Raw genomic sequence first — 21059 nt, forward strand, 5'->3', positions numbered from 1 at the left:
GAACCTGGACAGGGTTCAGGTTTCAGCCGCTACTCCACAACCCTCAAACCCATGCAGGCACAGCCAAGAGAGCCTTACAGAAACATTTCTGCAATAATTCACTTCTTCTTAGACAGATATATAAAGAAAGAGCGAAATAAAGACTAAAAGAGATTAAAGAAAAGAAAAAGCAAGAATTAAAATGGATAACGAGAAATGTGAATGGAACAAAAAGCAAAGAGGTCGAGAAGAACACGGACAGATAGATTTCAGCAGTTACTCCCCAGGCTCGAACGCAGCAACACATACAAGCTATCAGAGGTCCATCAGTGGGGAATCACAGTCCACACAGCATCAGGGTATGGTACAAACTTAATCAAATGGAAGATGAAAAACTGCATTGGAGTCATCAGAAGGAACCCAAAGAAGCAAAGAGCAAAGATCCAGTCATTAGGAGTAACTTGGATAGGATTTGGGTTTCAGCTGCTACTCCACAACCCACAAACCCAAATAGGTGTGGCCAAGTGAGCCTTACAGAAAAATTTCTGCATGAATTTACTTCTCCTGAGAGAGATAGATAACAAAAGAGAGAAATAAAGTAATGGAGGTAGAGGTAAAGGAAGGTTTTGCAAATAGAAAGAAGATGAGTGATTTGAAGGACAGGTGTAATGGTCAAGAGTGTAAGATGAACGGATAGAGCTTTGTTGTGAAAGGGGTTTTTGTTAAAAAGGGGAAAATTATTCTGCACATAAGTCCCACTAAGATGTTTTTGCAAATGAACCCAGGCCTGGACAATCCATTCAAATTGTTGTTGCTGCAGTCTTGTATTTTTAACTGTGTGGACATCATCTTTAACAATTCTAAATGACTTTTCATATGCAACTTGCTGTATCAGAAAAAGGTACACATCAGACTACTTTGGACCTTTCGCCATAATGATATTGTCAAGTTCAATTGAATGCTTATGGGACTGAACATAATTTGTTCTTGGATAACATAATACCGAGTAGTTCAGCAGCATCATATCGTGATCTTGATCAGCCAGCTTCATGAAAACCTTAAACTGTGGAAGCATCATACTTGGGATTACTTAAGGGGCCTTCTATTTCGTATGTATGGCTGATGTTGGGAATGGCTTGGTGTGTCGCCTTGGTTTGAATGTTGATCATTTTACGAGATTAACACTTTGATTTTAATTAATTTTTTTATGTTGGAGCTTATTACACTGAACAACAAAAATTTTTTTACTGGAGATGTGTAAAGTGATTTAGACTAATTTGGGTACACTGATTTCAAAAATCATAACCGTTTTGCTGTATCACGTCAGGATTTTCAGTAACAGAAATATTCCCATTGCCTAGAAGTCAGGATTTCAATGAAATTTACAAAAATTCATTTATTCATTTATTTCATCATGAATGCTTCAAAATTATAGAAATTACAGAAAAACTCCACTAGAATGTAATTAAAAATGCTTTAGGCATTTGGCTTTGCGTTTGTGCTGCTCTGTGTTAGTTTCACGATGCAGGAACCAGCAGAAATCGCCCATCATGTTCGGGTTGTGCCGCCCTTGGTAACGCGTCTCCATGAGTGAAATCTCTTGGTGGAATCGCTCGCCGTGCTCGTCCGAGACTGCTCCCAAGTTGTCAGGGAAGAAGTTCAGGTGCTGGTGTAGGAAATGGATTTTCAGGGACATCCTGGAGCCAAGTTTCCTGAAGGACTCCAGCAGCTGCTGCACTATTTCTTCATAGTTGTCCGTGCGCTCGTTCCCCAAGAAGTTGTCCGTCACAGCTTTGAAGCTCCTCCACGCTGCCAGCTCTTTGGGGTTTAGAGTTGTCGGAAAAGTTTCGTCCTTCATAATCTGTCGGATTTGCGGTCCAACAAAGACACCAGCCTTGATCTTGGCCTCCGACAAGGTGTTGCCAAACTTTTCCTTGAGGTATAAAAACCCACGCCCATTCAGATCCATTGCCCGTACAAAACTTTTCATCAAGCCGAGCTTTATGTGGAGTGGTGGAAGGAAAACCTTGGCTGGGTCGACAAGGGCGACATGCTTCACGTTGTGTCGACCAGGTACATGCTCTTTTCGCTCTTCCCAATCTTTCTTCGTCCAGTGATTCTTGTCGTCTCTGCTATCCCAGAGACAAAGGAAGCACATGTATTTCGTGTAGCCTGACTGCAGCCCTAACAACAGCGCCACCACTTTCAAGTCTCCGCAGATGTGCCAGTTGAAGTCATTGTACTTGATGGAATCAAGCAGCTGCCGCATAGTCTCATAGGTCTCTGTCATGCCGAACGCGTGAGCCAGTGGGACTGATGGTTTCTCGTTGCCATTGTGGAGCAAAACAGCCTTCAAGCTGCTCTTCCCCGAGTCGATGAAGAGGCGCCAGTCTGCAGGATCGTGATCACACCCAAGTTCTTTAAACAGACCGTTGATGTCACTGCAGAATGTCATCGTGTCTTCCATCTCAAAGAACTCAGCCATGTCTCTCTGACGTGCTCTGAACAAGGATATCTTGGTGTTAGGTTCAAGTAGATTCCACTGCTGCAGCCTTGATCCAAGCAGCTCTGCCTTCGCCTTTGACAGCGAGAGATCTCTTACAAGATCATTTAAGTCTCCCTGGTTCAGAAGGTGTGATTCTTGAGTGTCGGGTTCAAAAGGTTCATCATCACCATCCTCTTCACCACTGCTTACAGCTATGTTCTGATCAGCTGGAGGTGTTGGAACGGGGTTCTCGTCATCATGAGGCACAGGTTTACGAGCAGAGAAGCAGTCAGTGTACTTGATGTGACCTTTATTCTTCTTGTTGAAGCCGGCGATGCTTGTGCAGCAGAAATAACAATCATCATGATGATTCTGCGGCTCACGCCATATCATGGGCACCGCAAATGGCATGCTCACGCGCTTGCCCACCAACCACTGAGTCAAGGTTGTGTGACAGCTTGTGCAGCAGATGTGTGGTGCCCAGCTCTGTTCTTGGTCCCCCACCTTACACCCGAAGTAGTGAAAGTAGGCGGCCTTCATTTTCACTGCTGTAGATATACTTCGCTGTTGATCTTTTTTGGTATACCGACCACAGACATAACAGAAGTTGTCAGGATGATTGGTACAGGAACGCCTACTCATCTTTATCTGAAAGAAAGAAATATAACACAAGTTAACAACAATTGTACGAAATAGACATGTTAAAGACATGTAAATTTCATTGAAATCCTGACTTCTAGGCAATGGGAATATTTCTGTTCCTGAAAATCCTGACGTGATACAGCAAAACGGTTATGATTTTTGAAATCAGCATACCCAAATTAGTCTTAATCACTTTACACATCTCCAGTAAAAAAAAAAATTTGAAATTTGTTGTTCAGTGTTATTCATCATTATTTGTTTTTTTTCTAATTTGGGAAGCCTAATTGCACATTCTAAATTTCCTATACAAGATATGTAGGATATGGAATTTTTCTTTTCAAATGATGGCCAGATGTATATTATTCTGATATTAGTCATTTAAGGGTGTTAGTTTTTATGTTTTAGAAAAGCAATGTCGGCTCTGAGTGCCTTGGCCATTCAGATATAAATCTGTTTCATGAAAGGAATGAAAACCATTTTAAATGAGTCTACAATTTAGAGAAATTGGGAGTAGCATGAGAGTCCGTATACTTTTTGTTTAAAAGATGAGCTTCAGAAAGACAGTCTGGTAAAGTTAATTTTTTTTTATAGTTTCAACTCTTCCATTTATTTCTATGACCTGTCAAACACAAATCACACACCAACAAGGAGAGAGAGAGAGAGAGAGAGAGAGAGAGAGAGAGAGAGAGAGAGAGAGAGAGAGAGAGAGAGAGAGAGAGAGAGAGAGAGAGAGAGAGAGAGAGAGAGAGAGAGAGAGAGAGAGAGAGAGAGAGAGAGAGAGAGAGAGAGAGAGAGAGAGAGAGAGAGAGAGAGAGAGAGAGAGAGAGAGAGAGAGAGAGAGAGAGAGAGAGAGAGAGAGAGAGAGAGAGAGAGAGAGAGAGAACAGAGAACAGAGAACAGAGAACAGAGAACAGAGAGAGAGAGAGAGAGAGAGAGAGAGAGAGAGAGAGAGAGAGAGAGAGAGAGAGAGAGAGAGAGACAGAGAACAGAGAACAGAGAACAGAGAACAGAGAGAGAGAGAGAGAGAGAGAGAGAGAGAGAGAGAGAGAGAGAGAGAGAGAGAGAGAGAGAGAGAGAGAGAGAGAGAGAGAGAGAGAGAGAGAGAGAGAGAGAGAGACAGAGAGAGAGAGAACAGAGAGAGAGAGAACAGAGAGAGAGAGAGAGAGAGAGAGAGAGAGAGAGAGAGAGAGAGAGAGAGAGAGAGAGAGAGAGAGAGAGAGAGAGAGAGAGAGAGAGAGAGAGAGAGAGAGAGAGAGAGAGAGAGAGAGAGAGAGAGAGAGAGAGAGAGAGAGAGAGAGAGAGAGAGAGAGAGAGAGAGAGAGAGAGAGAGAGAGAGAGAGAGAGAGAGAGAGAGAGAGAGAGAGAGAGAGAGAGAGAGAGAGAGAGAGAGAGAGAGAGAGAGAGAGAGAGAGAGAGAGAGAGAGAGAGAGAGAGAGAGAGAGAGAGAGAGAGAGAGAGAGAGAGAGAGAGAGAGAGAGAGAGAGAGAGAGAGAGAGAGAGAGAGAGAGAGAGAGAGAGAGAGAGAGAGAGAGAGAGAGAGAGAGAGAGAGAGAGAGAGAGAGAGAGAGAGAGAGAGAGAGAGAGAGAGAGAGAGAGAGAGAGAGAGAGAGAGAGAGAGAGAGAGAGAGAGAGAGAGAGAGAGAGAGAGAGAGAGAGAGAGAGAGAGAGAGAGAGAGAGAGAGAGAGAGAGAGAGAGAGAGAGAGAGAGAGAGAGAGAGAGAGAGAGAGAGAGAGAGAGAGAGAGAGAGAGAGAGAGAGAGAGAGAGAGAGAGAGAGAGAGAGAGAGAGAGAGAGAGAGAGAGAGAGAGAGAGAGAGAGAGAGAGAGAGAGAGAGAGAGAGAGAGAGAGAGAGAGAGAGAGAGAGAGAGAGAGAGAGAGAGAGAGAGAGAGAGAGAGAGAGAAAACCCAAAGCCAACAACAAGAACCCAATTTCAGTAAACATCCATGACACAGTCATTATTCCAAATAATTTACCTCCACCACCAAAGGTGAAGGAGGTTATGTTTTCATCCCTTTCTGTCTGTTTGTCTATTTGTGTACAGGATATCTCAAAAAGGTGTGCACGGATTTGGATGAAATTTTGTGGACAGTTTGTGTGTGTGCCAAGGACGAACTGATTAGATGTTGGTTTAGATCCGGATCCGGATCAGACCAAGATAATTTTTAAAGTGATTCTTCACCATTGAGAAATGGGGCAAAAAACGATATATAGCACGATATCTCAAAAAGTTGGAGACGCATTCGGATGAAACTTGGTGGACAGGTTGGGTGTGTGACAAGGAAGAATTGATTCAATTTTGGTGAAGGTCCGGATCCGGATCCGACGACTAGAATTTTTAAGTGATTCTTCACCATTGAGAGATTGGGCTAAAAATGATATATAGCATGACATCTCAAAAAGTTTTGGACGGATTCAGACGAAAGTTGGTGGACAAATTGGGTGTGTTGCAAGGAAGAATTGTTTCGATATTGGTGAAGATCCGAATCCGGATCTGGACACGATAATTATTTATTTTTTTAAGTAATTCTTCACCATTGAGAGATCGGGCCAAAAACGATATAGTACTGTATCACATGATATTTCAAAAATGTATTGGACCCGATATGTTCTCTTGGATCAGGCATTATGTTGTGGAGGTATGCACTCCACTGAGTGCCCTTCTAGTTTCTCATGGGACAGCTTGCGAGCTCATCTCCTGGGGGTAATCTGGACCGGACGGCATCAGATCATGTGTCCTAAAAACCTGCTCTGCTCCTCTTCCGCATCCTCTCTCTGCCCTTTTCACCCTGTCATTTACCCGAGATCATCTTCCATCTGCTCTGAAACTATAGTAGACTTTTTAAGTGCACAAAATAGGGTGTTGACTTCAAATCATGATGCAAATGTCCCCTTTGACATGGAAGTTGCTTAGGGTCATACAAACAAATTTATCCAAATGCGTCATATCTCAAAATCCAAGATGGCGGCGTCGACCATTTTGGAAAACATGGCCCAGTCATAGCTCATGAACCGTTTGTCATATAAACTATTATGACATGTTTTCTAGCTAAGTTGAGGTCGCTGAATTCATTTTGGCCATCAGTTATGCATTTCAGATGCATTTAAAGGTGAAATCCAAAAAATAATACAAATTATAACAAATTTTATAGTTTTTCACATACAGAAAATTTGAGGTAATTAGATTCTCCATCGCACAATGTCGTAATTACAGAAGTTCTTCCTTTTCTCCTCCCTTGTCTTGGTACATCCTGCCAGTGTGGGCGCACAAACCTTGACATCTGCAGAGAAGCATACAGCGCCGTCTCTGCATGCAGCACTTACAAGGAGCTTTACATTCAGTCTTACACTTGCAAATGGCGAGCTCTGGCAAGTCCCACGAAATGGTGGGAGTTGTTGTGTAGACTGGAGTTGGCGCAGAGTCTGGTGTTTCTTGCTGCCATCCCCATTCTGTTGGAGATACTGGAGCTGGTGCTTTCACGAGCATATTACCCCACACGTTTCCCTATCTCTGTTGTGCCGTGGAACACTGTCACGTTTCTTGGATCTGCATGCAACTGAGTTGAAGATGATCTGCTGCCCAATTGATGTTGCAACCTTGGACTTCTTAGATCCAGGAGATCGCTGATCAATAGATGGTCCATCAAGAAGCATGTACAGGAATGAACGCAGAGTGGTTGGGATTGATTCAGCTTCAGATGAGGTTGAGAAGGAACCCGTAAAAGCTTGCCGCATTTGAAGATATTCTCGACGGAGGATCTTGGCTGCTTTGTGCAGGGTGGAGACTTCAGTTGATGCATTGTCTTTCATATCAACTGTAGCTTTGGATAGGTCATTGTCGAAAACAAGAGACGAGCAATGGTTAATCCTTACTGCCTTAATGTCAGGAATCATGCGCTCAATGTCCTCTCCAAGGCGTGTTGTATTGCATTTGATGTAGGCAAAGCCGAGAGCAGCAATACGCTTATCATAAAGGGTCGTTAAGTGAGCCATTGCTTGAGACTCCCCTGAACCACTGTTATCTTCAATAAAGTCAAGTAACTCATTGAGAACATGTGCTCGCATCACCTGCGTGTTATGACTATCAGTAATGTCACATCCAACCATCTCCACTTTCCTATACAGCCGAGTCAGGCACGCACAATGATAGACGGCATTGATGGCGATCAAGTCACCAGCGGACAGTTTAGACAACAGGCATTTGTCGCACAACAGCCGAGCACAGTCATTGATTTTTTTTTAATCCAAGCCAAGTGTAGCAGCTTTTCTGAGCTCTTTATTGTTTCCCACTTCATCACAAAAGAGACACGGAGTATCAACTGGTTCGCTCAAAGATGTAGAGGGGGATGTCTGTGTGACTGACCTGGCTGCACGAGTTTTTACCGGGCTAAATGATGCTTGCCCTTGATGCTTATTCCTGGCTCTCTGCACTTTCTGATTGTCGACAGCATTCCTGCAAGCTTTGTGCCACACTACATGATTAGACATCATCAGCTGCACTCTATTCTGAGTATCACCGTCACCAGTATTCTCTACGAATACAAAATCAGGCAGCTCACCTAATTCATTGAGTTCCTGGATATTGTTCACAACCTGTCTGTAAGTGGCTGAAAGTCTTTCAGGATTGTTTCTCAATTTAACAGATGATGAGGGATCCGAAGTTGGATGATGAGTCTCGTCTGATTGACATATAAAACATAGGCTCCAGTCCATCGTGGCAGGCGTGCTTTCACAGTTATCGGAACTCATTTGGATTAGTCACTTTGAATCCGAAAGTAAAAATTAAAGGTCACATAACATCGATACATTATGTGACTAACTCATGTGTAGTTAAATTCAGCATGAGAAAACCATTTCTGAGTTGGGTCTGACCTAACCATCATATAGTAGACATGTTAAGTCATGTCTCGTTCTCACAATTTTTTTTCTCATACATTTTAAAAATAATGTAACATTTATGTATTTTTGTCTATGATTTGACCTTTAAATCCATAAGAAAGCAAGATTGTCACAGGAAATGAGTTCAGTGACCTCGAGTTAGTTAGAAAACATGTGTCATAATAGTTTCTATGGCAAACGGTTCATGAGCTATGACTGGGCCATGTTTTCCAAAATGGTCGACGGCGGCCATCTTGTATTTTGAGATATGACGTGTGTCTTTGGATAAATTTGTTTATATGACGTTAAGGAACTTCCATGCCAAAGGGGACCTTTGCATCATGATTTGAAATCAAATGTCACTTAACATGTCTACTATTAGCCAACATCACAACATTACATAAAAAAGATATAAAACGGATCCCCTTAAGTACACACCAATTAGCTGACTTCCAATCATCAGCAAGGTCATGGAACCCATCATTGCAGTTGATATGAAATTGTTCCTTTTCTCCAACAGCCTCATCTCAGATCATCAACTCGGATTCAGGCCTGCTCACTCTGTCTTGAACATGATGCTTCTACTCTCCCAACAATGGATGGAGGCCCTCAATATCAGACATGAGATCAGGGCCATCTTTCTGAACATATATTGAGCTTTTCATACAGTCTGGCATCCTGCCTTGCTCTCCAAACTGTCTGCCTATGGAATCCAAGGCCAACTCCACTCTTGAATTGCTGACTTCCTTCACTCTTGTAGCCAGTGTGTGGCTTTCAACAGAATCCTTTCTTCTCCTCTACCTATCAAGGCGGGAGTGCCCCAAAGCAGTGTTCTCGGGCCTACATTATTCCTCACATTCATCAACGATCTCTCTGATGCTCTGGAAAATTATCTTTGTCTCTTTGCTGATGACTCCATTCTCTGCAGTGATATCCCTCATCCTGCAGACTGACAGACAGGCAGACAGACTTTCCTCTCTTCATGCTTGACAAAGTCACAAGCTGCTCAACCTCTCATAATATGTCTTTTAACCCTGAGAAATAATCAGGGCCGTCTCTCTGGACATATCACACTTACTAACTATCTTCAAAAGGACCATACGGCAAACCCTCCCATCTACTTTCTGAACAACTGTCTCGAAGAGGTTCAGTCACTTAAACTCTTGGGTCTCACAATCAGCTGTAATCCCTCTTGGGCAAGCTACATTTCAAAGTTGGCCTCCAAAGCCAAATGCGAACTCGACATCCTCCATCATGCAAATTCCTTCCTTGGCACATCTGAACTTCTATTTACTTAAAAACCTTTCATCGGACCTCACACCCTGCTCACTTTGACACTGTGGAAACAAAGGCTTTCAAGATCATTGGAATCTCTTGCAAAGAAGCTGAGTCCCTGGGCCTATCACTTCACCATTGCCGAAAGATTGGTGGTCTCTTTGTCTTTTTCTGCCTCCTTTATGTTCTTGCACCCTCTGCCATCTCCATGCTTTGTCACTCCCCCCTCCCTCCCTGGTATCTGCAGGACACACGCGGTCCACCAGCAACCACCTCCTGTGAAACTGCCAAAATCTAGAACCACTGTTAAACTGCACTCAATGGTTCCTCTTTACCCCCTAGCTGTGGAACCAACTTACACTCTCTCTTAAATCCCATTCTTCCCTCCAGGTCTTCAAGACAGCGGTTGACCACCATCTCAAGTCATCCCCCATCCAAAACAATGATCTTCTCTCCACCCGTTAAACCACCCTGCCCCCATCCCAAAATTTTGCCTCTGTATCCATCTTGTCCACCCCTTGTGTTCTCCCCTAATCCTAAACATTACCTACATCCCTTGTTTGTCCCTCTGTCTATTTTCTCCCTATTCCCTGCCGATGGTGCTTCCCCCTTCTCCTGCTGTTCCTTTTGTTATGTTGCGTCCTGATCTTTTCTGTCTTCTAGCTCTTCTACGAGCCTTGACTATGCATAAAAAGAAATAACAAAAAATGCACTCCCCAGGTGACGATGACCAGTGGACCCCAAATGTATTGCATGACCATGCATTCTGGCCTTTTCGGTTCAGGTACATGTGTTTGGTTGACCATGTACTTCAGCCTTCGGGCTGAAGTACATGTATATACTAGTTGGACAAACTTTGTTGGACTGTCTACAGGCACTCCTCACTATACGCACTCCCGGTTAATGTGTTTTCGCTAATACGCAATGAATAAAGTAACTAACACTCGTCACTATACACCACCCACATATTTTTACTGATATGCATTTTTATAATGCCACTGCGTCTGAAGAGGTAGCATAAGTGTTGTGAAGGTGAGAACGGATGGGGAATATCCCATTGTAAAGTGAAGTGTATGAATATAATACAGTACTATTGTATTGCAAATTAACATCCATTAAATTAGTCGGTGTCATTATTATTATTATTATTATTATTATTATTATTATTATTATTATCTTGTATCTGCACGTTGTTTTTCCTGCTTCGTTTTGAATGTGCACATCATATTGTACTTCGTACTTAGGGCATTATAATTGAGTGTTATCAAGAAACTTTTATTGTAAGCAACTTTTGTTAAACTTTCCCCAAACCCTACAATTTGAGTGCAAAAGATACTGTATCTACTGCATCAAGCACTCTTGGAAAGAGGTCTCACCACTCTATTACTTTTGGTCACCACCCGCACATCTCCAGGCCTCGACATGCCATCTCTTTTCCTATTATTGGTGAGTACCGTCCTACACTCATTTATTTTTCTTCTATTTTTGATGTGGTGGGTATTGATTTAGTTATACATTTTTTTGGTGTTCTGTGTTGATTTACCGAGTTATTATGTCTTTTGTATTAGTCTAGGAGCCAGGCCACATTTAATTAGACTATTGAGCACAAAAGCATCAGCGATATGAAAGCAAACGACCATCAGTGCTGAACGAGAAAAGCCAATTCTTAAGTTTTTCTTGGTCAGCCGAAGACCTTTGGCGCTCATTTGAAATGGCGCCAAATTTCACTTTGGTTTAGACTTTGAGCACAGGTGTGATTTTAGGTATATGGAATCCTTATGCGGCCCTTTCTCTGAACCCTTAACTTAAGAATGTGCTTAGGTCAGCCTAAGGAGCTTAAGAACGCCACTAAATAGCACTAATTGTCATTTTAATTCGACTTTTGAGCACAAGATCAAAACATGTCGCAAATGAAAGATGAATGTATAACAGGACGGAATATATCACTGAAGAACGCAATTAGGTCAGCCTAAGTACCTGAAGAATCAATTAAAGGTGATCAGCACCAAACAATTGTGGCCAATGCAGAGCTAATAAATGTTGCTCAGCCACACCTGAAGCTTATTTTTGTGTATTCCAATCGTCATGGTTATTCCAGAAATACTGTCATAATAAACATCTTGGTCAACCTAATGAGCTTAAGAACGCCACTAATTACCACTAATTATCACTTTAATTAGACTTTTGAGCGCAAAAACGAAACATGTTGCAAATGAAAGTCGAGTGAATAGCAATATAGAATATGTCATTTAAGAATGCAATCAGGTCAGCCGAAGTACCTTAAGAATCAATTAAAGTGGCTAACGCTAACCAATGGTAACTTTGCTGTAACTTCAACCAAAGTTGCTCGGCACAACCCTATTGTTGAACTCCTAGCAGAAAACGAAACTACTTCCCTTTTTTTACAACCACGTAGTTTCCAACCTAAACCGAAACTAAACATTGGTGGCGGCACCAAAACTTTTTAGATCTGGGACATCACTGAGATGGCAGGTTCTGCCGGAGAACGACCTTGAATGAACATGTGTTTTTGTCGATTCTGGTGACTTCCGAGGGTGCAGCGCACAGTAGACGAGACGATGATTCTCGAGCCATCGATTCTCCAAATAGTAATGGAATCAGACGAAGGAGGTGAGTACTTTGGTGTATTCATCGATAATGTACGTGATGACATTTGAATGGAAATTTCCAAATGCTCAGTTTCAGGCCGTTGGATAATGCATATTCATTGTCTTAAATTCATCTACAATGTGACACTTTTAGCTGATTAGACATTCGATGTATCGGTCCACTATAGTACACAAATTTGATAGAAATTAAGGCAGCGATGTCAACATTTTTCAGATGTGGAAATGATCTTATCACATGATCAGGAGACTGATCATTCAATTAAACAAGGGATGACAACCACGCCCCTGGAAGGAAAAGTAACATCTGATGTACCATCCACAGTCGATGCATGTGTGATTCAGGTTAATTTCCTATTGCACGCATTACCACCTAATCTACCAAGGACCTACGGAGGCCTTGCTACTAGCATCCTGATACAGGCTGCAGCCCTGATTCAAGGTCGCATTGACATCTTATTCGATATGTGCGATACTCCATCAATAAAAGATGTGGAGAGATTAAACAGAGGTACCGCAGAAGGAACATACAACATTACAGGCCCTGAGCAAGCAATACCAAAACTCAAGGATGCTTTGAAGTCGACTTCGTTCAAGCGCCAACTGCCCCTGTTCCGAGAACGTGAATGGGGAAAGGCTGAGTATGGACCTATAATTGGTGAGCGCGACTTGTTCATTGGCTTTAACGACAGATGTGTTCATATAGCCAGCCGAAATGGCCAAGTCATGCAAGAAGACGTCGATTCGTTAAAGAGCAATCATCATGAGACTGATACCCATATCATTCTCCACATTGCTGCCATGTTAGCTCAAGGAATCATGGGTAATATCATAGTAAAAGCTTCTGATACAGACATCTGTGTTATCCTCCTGCATCATTGCCAAAAGTTTGCAGCAAAAATATGGATGGATACAGAAACAGGGAAGAATCGGCGATACATAAATATATCGACCATATCACATCAAATGGGACCAGAGATGTGTGCTGCACTTCCTGCCTTACACGCCTTTACGGGATGTGACTATAATTCAGCATTTGTAAGGATGGGGAAGATACGTCCTGCATCAAACGTGGAGAAGAGTGAACAATTCAAAGAAGCATTCTCGAGTTTGTCCTGTGATGGTGGATGTAACGCATCTACTGTACAGGTGATCGAAGCGTTTACGTGTACCATGTACGGATACAAGACGGTCACATCTTTGAACCGTGTATGGTATCAAGCACTCGAAAAGGCTTATAGTCCTTCGGTGAAGTCAACGAACCCGTTCCACAGACTGAAAGGCATTGATGCCAGCAGCCTTCCACCCTGCAGAGCAGAGTTCCTGCTCCATCTTGAGCGATCAGCATTTGTTACGAGGATGTGGTCTAGTGCTGACCAGGCCATAACACAGCAAGCTCCAGACAAAGGATGGGAGATTTAGGGCAACAGGTACGAAATCGTCTGGTTCGAAGGTCCACAGCTCCCTGAGAAACTACAAATTGAAGATGACAGGCAGGATGAACAGACTACTTCCAGCGACGACGAAAATATTTCAGTTTCATCAGATGATGAAACAAATGATTAAATGTAAATTATGTTGTTGACAGGTTTTGGTACAACACCAAAATTAATTATTCCTCGGTCGTGTGGGAGTGCGTGAAAATATTGACAAAATTTGTCAATTTTCAAGTGAAAAATCGAAGTGATAATTATTGATTATTTTAATCAGTGATGTGTGCTGCACTTCCTGCCTTACACTTGATTATAATCAGTGCTGGTTACAGTGTGTTTCTTAAGCTCATCAGTTTGACTTAGTTGATGTATTCACAATGACCGTGGATTACTATCTATATACTGCGACTGTTTTTAACCATGACGTTTGAGTTACTAACCAATGGTACTTTCATGATGGTCGCGCTTTACAAATAAAAGTTTCACCAAACCAAGAAATTGCGACTAATGCAACAAGTTAAAGGTGATAAATGTCACCTTTATTACCTTTAATTGATTCTTAAGGTACTTAGGATGACCTGATTGCGTTCTTAAGTGACATATTCTATATTGTTATTCACTCGACTTTCATTTGTGACATATTTCGTTTTTGTGCTCAAAAGTCTAATTAAAGTGATAATTAGTGGTAATTAGTGGCGTTCTTAAGCTCATTAGGTTGACCAAGATGTTTATTATGACAGTATATCTGGAATAACCATGACGATTGGAATACAGAAATATAAGTTTCAGGTGTGGCTGAGCAATATTGATTAACTCCGCATTGGTCACAATTGGTTGGTGTTTATCACCTTTAATTGATTCTTAAGGTACTTAGGCTGACCTAATTGCGTTCTTAAGTGATATATTCTGTCTTGTTATACATTCGTCTTTCATTTGCGACATGTTTCAATCTTGTGCTCAAAAGTCTAATTCAAATGATAATTAGTGCAAATTAGTGGCGTTCTTAAGCTCATTAGGCTGACATAAGTGCATTCATAAGTTAAGGATTCCCAGAAAGGGCCGCATAAGGATTCCTAATTATACCTAAAATCACACTTGTGCTCAAAAGTCTAAACAAAAGTGAAATTTGGCGCCATTTCAAATGGGCACCAAAGGTCTTAGGCTGACCTAGAAAATCTTAAGAATTGGCTTTTCTGGGTCAGCACTGATGGTCGTTTGCTTTCATATCGCTTAGGCTTTTGTGCTCAATAGTCTAATTAAATGTGGCCTGGCTCCTAGACTATATTGAGTTAAGTTAGGTTCGTTCACTTAAGGTGTCCGAATATCACCCTCCCAGGAAGCCATCTTCGACTTATAACACTAAGTCCATGGGAAAAATCATTTTTGCGATACAGTACACATTTTCGTTATACAGTACGCATTTTCGCTGTACACACTACTTTCGTGTAACGCATCTAGTTCATCTAGCGAGAAGTGCAGTACTTTGGTTGTGTAGCTAAAGTGCACATCCCTTTACCATGTATTACTATCTATATACCATGACTGTCTTTTTAACCATGACGTTTGAGTTACTAACCAATAGTACTTTCATGTACGAGTCATGTACTTACCTTGTTATAAGTAACGTTTAATTTTTTTATTATTCTTTTTTTTACTAAAAAAGGCGCTGTCACAAGATGTCCAGTTGTCTCCAACGTTTATAATATGACCATGCATTCTGTCCCTGTGGGCAAGAATCGAGTGTTTTGGTATGACCATGAGCTTTGATCTTCGGGACAAGGTGCATCTGTATTAGAACGACAAGCTTTACTTGACCGTGTACTTTTGTCTTTGGCCTGAAGTACACGTCCTCAGCTTTGTTGTAATGCTTGATTGTTTTAAAAACTTTTTTCCTTTTAGAAAGATACCTTTCAAATGAGACAACCATTTAGTCCAGAAACACTGCCGTAGATCGATTCCCTCCCAAGAGGAGAGCTGGCATTGGCAAAGCAAGATTTCAAAAGCATGCATAGGCTCACCAGTAGAGCAGCAGCTGACACTGCTTTTATCAATGGTCAGTTCTGTGTCTGTGTATTTGTCTTTTTGAGATTGCAACCAAAACTGGAGGTATAATTTTACATATAGAGGTATGCGATGATTTTAATATCCATATTGAGAAACAGTCAAAAGGAAATGTTTCCTGTTTGCTTTGGTAAAAAGGGCAACATTGAGATATTTCATCAAGGAAAAGTAATTCACAATGATCTGGATATAAAATTGAGCATTTTGGCCTTGACCAGCCTAAAGTAAAGTTTATATTATGGAGAAGTCAAAAATAGAGGAGAAAATAGTTTTAAACATGAAATTTTACATATGTATAATCAGTATTTGTGTATTCTGACAGTTGTGATTCATACAAAGACAAATAAATGGTGATCCATACTATCCTTAATGTAAGCTTCAGTCGCAAAAGCCAACCCCTCCCCCTCTTCACCCACCAGTTCACCAGTTCACCACACCTAACTCTCATGATTACTTTTTAAAAAGCATGACCATCTATTATCTATATGAAGCCAAAACTATATGGTATGTGTGGTGTGTGTGTGCTGTGCATATTTATTGTTTGTACAGAAATAAATATTCAGGAAAACCTACAACTATGTTGACAATTCCGAATGCACTTGCAGTCCAACCCTTAAAATATACAATTACTTTAGTGATTTGATTGTTGAATTTTTCATAATTTTTGCTTTGGCCCATGATAGCCTATTGACGTAGTTTTGGGAGTTGGGGTTGGGGGTGGGGGGTGGAGCGGGGGGTTAAATAAGATGAATAAACCAAGGACTTCAAAATAGTGATAAATGCTTCCCCTGTTAGGATGAAATATGAAACAACATTTTCAAGAATCTTAGAACTGTGAGTGGTGAAAAATCTGTACAGAAAACCTTTTTTTCACTTTGAAATCAAAGCAAAGTTCCTGTCGGCATCATATGTGCATTTCAGGGTGAAACGTTACACTCGTGTTTGCTGCTTTCATTCTCCATGGGATAATTTAAACGATGACAAATTATTTAGTTTCTCAAGATTTTCCCTTCATTACACAAGCTTCCCTCTGAGATGTAAAGAGCTGTAATTGACATTACTTTCTCCTGCAAGCTAAAGCAAATCTACCTCCCTGTCAGCTTCGATGTGTTTGCTTACCTCGTTCACGGTACAAGATCAGGTTAAGTGTAACAATCTCCATTTGTGCATTCTACTATGTCGTGGCTGCAACCAGTTAACACATTTTATCATCTTGCACATTCAGGACAAAGATCAGAAAAATGATGCGACAGCCAATCACGTTTGTTCTGAAAGTGAAACGGCTTATAAGTTTGTAATTGATCATGTACAATGATAATATTTGTTTGTGGTTTTTTTTTAATGAACATCATAAGGAGAATCCTAAAACACACAGTTGGGGGCTTTAAAATCCTAAATCACAAAGCACCTTATTTTCACTCCGTTTAATAACCTCATTCCTTGTGTTGATGGTTGCTATGAAACTGCACTGGATAAGGGATTCCCATGCTTCCAGGCAACGAAGATCCATTACAAGGAAACTTCCAACTCTTGCACGCTGGCTCTCTCCCAGGAATTGAAAGAAGCTAGAACAGTGTTGGTTATATTATTCGCAGCTCCAAGATAACATTCCAGTGATGTTATTTTGTAAAGGTTTTGCAAGGTTGTGCATCAACAAATGGCGTAAAGTCAATGCATTTTGTGACTAGTTAAAACTGCCGAAGAGAAAGATTTTATGGTGATGAAAAATGCTTCTCAATTCAAAACTGGCCATTTATAATTTTTGCTGGCATTTACTGTGACCCATTATAACCTACAGTATCTCGAAACATTGGCTTCCATCGCTGAAATACTTTTTCTATTATCGAAGTTCTGTTATCACTACCAGTGTGGCATTTGACATTTAAATGCTTAAATAGAAACTGAATGCGTTTGACTGAGATTGGAGGTTTAAAAAGTGAAACGCTCACATTTTGATATGCTCACATTTGTCCAAGTGCGAGACACAAGAGTCCACAGTGATGTCACAAGCCTTTGTGTTGTTGCTTTACTATGATGTTTGCTCCTAAAATGTCAATTCCAGGACAATCTGATTCACACGTTGAGACCACTTCAATTTTCACCACTTGCACTTCGGGGGAAATGAAAACTGGTTAACACTCAAACCAGAATACTAGAGCAGTGGTGGGATGACATGTCAAAGTATCCATTAATAAAATGAATAAATCCCTCCGTTGTAGCAACACCACCATAATCCCCCTCATCCATCCCCCTCTCCCCACCCTACCCGATTTTACATCACGCCTCTTCATTTCATGTAAATTTAAACGAATTTTTGATTAAATTCATGTTTATGCATACAAATCTTTCATTACCAGCTTTCAGACTTTTACTCATGTTTGTATTGCCACATGAATATTCTCCTCCATTGTGGAAGTTCTCACTAATCGTGACTGCTATTCATTAAACAGCTAGTAACAGGTAGTGAAAGGTAGATTGTCTTGTTAAAAAATGACCTGTCATCATATGATGGGTGCTCAGAGTATAATCAACTGCAAGTAGACAGCATGATGCAACCTTTCTCTGAACTATTTTGAATTTTCGTCACAAAGAAGATTCATCTTCAGACTTTGGCCACACATGTGTTGGAAGATTTACAGTGTTTGAAGTTTTGTGATTTATGTTGGACAAATGGATGAAGAACATTTGATTCATGATTAGGGTCATGGGTTCTGAAATTAGGGAATGACATAAGATTCATGAAAGGTGCCAAAAGTATTGTCATTCACAGAAAACAAAATTATTTGAGAACTTTACTATAAATACCTGTTTTGGGGTCCATTCAAGCTAAGTATTTTTGAGGAATGAATTTATTGGTCTGGGTCAGGCCATGTTTTGGCAAGGATGGATGAACTTGAGCCAAATAGAAGACTTGTTATGTATATATGCCACATACATATAAGCAGAGTATAGCAAATTGTTTCATTTTTGAAGGGGAAACAAATTCTCATTTGATTTGACAGATAAATCTTTCTGAATAAGATATTGTTTATGCCTGCAATTAAAAACATTACAGAGAAAATGTTTTCTCATTATATTTGGAAGGAGAGTTACATTGATCGTGAACTCTCGATAAGTCGAACAACCTCCAAGTTGAACTCAGTAATTTCAATATGGTCCTATCAAGTCAGTTCTTGCCAATTTGATGACAACCTTTCAAATAGAACATTTTTGTTGCAGAAACATATAAGTTGTATACTTCACAGCGATTGAAGGCCACCTTAATCTGCTGATGCAACTCTACTGTACAATGGCCTCCATATGTAACATCCAAGAACTCATGGTGATGATGGATAGATGAAAAAGAAAAATTTACTTTCCTGCAAACATTATACCGATGATCTCAATGGAGATGGAGATCAAGCCATTATGGAGGATGATGATAGACATATCCATGGAGCATTTCCATGAGAGCTTCCTGTCCGGTGATCCATCTTTGTCATAGCTCTATGCTCTTCCAGCTCATCCCATTATTGTAGCCTACAGGCATATGGAATTTTTCAAAGAAAGCCAAAGTTGTGTCAATACACAGGGAAGTTTTGAATAGTTTTGAATGTGATATGGTGCCATTTTTTCAATTTGCATGTGACATCTCAGAGGTGCTCGCTATTACAAAGGAAATTATAACCTCAGTATTAAAACTGGAGAGGTCACACTTGGTGATCCAAGATGGCAAAAGAGGAAGTTGAACCTTTCTTATCTATCAAGCGATATATACAAATTAACTGCCCTCAGGGCAAGGTGCCTGCACTACCATTGCATTAAACTCATCCTCATTTCGACTTCAACACAATTTGTTGCGGTCTTTTGAGATCGCACTACGTTTGTTTGAAAAATAAATATTCATCTGAAGGATTAGAATGGTAATAAAGAATATAGCACTGCACAGGAAATTCCCATATATTCGCAATTAATGTCTGCCATCTGCTGCATCCAACAAGCAACATTGTGCTTTTGCACCAATTTGAATGTGAGAATTTTTCTTGTTAAACGCAGTCTTTGATCATGAAAAGGTTTGAAGGACAGCAAAAGAACAAACAGCAGCATCATTCTTTCTTTTCTCTTATACACAACGCTCTCCCACATTACTGTGCACGTAGCATGCTGTCACCTTATTTTTCTTTCATGTCAGTGATAAATGAGAAAGTGCTCAATGAGTCCACTTGTCATTATCGTGACACTATGTCGGCACTGATGATGTAAAGTTAAGAGTTAAGATTAGTTAGGGTTAAGATGACTGTAAAAGTATCATGCGCTGTTGAATATTAAATCATCGTAGACAAGTTAGTGGCCTCAATTTTTTAAACCACTCCTTCTTTGGTCTTGCTACCTATATTCACAGCCCTGCAACCCTCCAGAGCACGTCCAGGACACACATGTTCTTCCAGTAGCTCCCACCGAGATAAAGTTCCAAAATTCAGACTTGCTGGACCCCTCTACTCTTTTGTTCTTGTTTTCTCCCATTTGTGGAATCGTCTTCCTTAGGTTGTTTAATCCCACTCTTCAATCCAGGATTTCAAGCAGGTAGTACACCACCATCTTGTGTCATCCCCATCCTTATCAGCAATCTTTTGTAGCCTCCCCAATCCCCTTTGTTGCACATGACGATTTCCTCTCCTTATCTCCTCTTTCATATCCATTCATTTCCTCTGCTTTTTAAGTGCAACTGTGAGCCCACAACCAGTTTATTGGATTTTTACCCTCCTTCAATCACCCTCTTCCATGAACCTCAATCTTTTATCGGAATGAAGAAAAAAACAACATAAGCAGTAGGATCTTTAAATGACCCACCTTCTTCCATGTGCAGTACCAGCACGTGGCTGCAGGCAGCATAATTGCTCGGAAGTGTGGCTATGCCGCTGCTGGAAATGCCTCATGTGGGTTAGAACAGTGTATTTTTGGAATTTTTCCAGGGTGTCAGTGATAACTCTTTTCAGTCCCAGTACTCCTTAATTAAATACTGAATAGGATATTCAATGTCCACCAGCTCATGCGAGCATAAGGGTCCCCAGCTTAAAGAAGGTGCAATGCACTTCATGATGCACTGTCCTATCTGGGTAGCACCAATACGACAGTTTATTGTAAGGTTGGGAATTCAACTCTGTTTGCTTAAAGGTATGCACGCTACCTCTGTCAGAACAAGTTGAGAACAAAATTTTGTGAAAATATAAATAGGGATGAGTTGGATGGTGTGATGGTGGAGGTTAAGCTTCATCCACAGGTTTTAATTGCTGCACATTATACAGTTCATTTGCATATAACTCGATACTAAACAAGTGTTCAACATGCTCTTGAACCATCAAGAGTGACTTGAACCATCAAGAAAGCTCCAGTTTTGATACTGAGGTTTTAATTTCCTTCTAAAAACGAGCAATTGTGAGAGGTCACAGTTTTTTGTGAGAAAAATTGTGAGAGAAAAAATGCAGTTTTCATTCCATTTCATTTTTTTTGCACAGACTGGAATTTATGGCAGCATAAAAATAAATAAATAAAAATTGTCTGAATTGAAAGATTTCAGAATAGTGAAAAATACATCCCTTGGCGGGATACATATCAAACAAGATTTTCAAGAATCTTGGAGTTGGAAGTTTTGAAGAATAGGAGAAGAATTTGTTACTTTAAAAAAAATAATTTCTCTTTGT

The 21059-nt window shown here is 40.7% G+C and overlaps 1 long non-coding RNA gene across 2 annotated transcripts in view; it reads left to right on the forward strand.

Annotated features, from left to right (window-relative positions):
- LOC147014230 (uncharacterized) overlaps window positions 1-21059 on the forward strand; it is a 79966-nt gene that overhangs the window by 39331 nt on the left and 19576 nt on the right. Inside the window, exon 3 of one of the 2 annotated variants that reach the window (XR_015050432.1) lies at window positions 16874-17712. The exons of the other annotated variant lie outside the window; for it this stretch is intronic. This is a non-coding gene — a long non-coding RNA (uncharacterized LOC147014230). Of the gene's footprint in view, window positions 1-16873; window positions 17713-21059 lie in introns of those variants that run through there. 2 annotated transcript variants of the gene reach the window in all.

The sequence above is a fragment of the Eptatretus burgeri genome, chromosome 13 (assembly GCF_056783735.1).
Source record: "Eptatretus burgeri isolate ZD-2024b chromosome 13, Ebu_testis_v1, whole genome shotgun sequence".
NCBI lineage: Eukaryota > Metazoa > Chordata > Myxini > Myxiniformes > Myxinidae > Eptatretus > Eptatretus burgeri.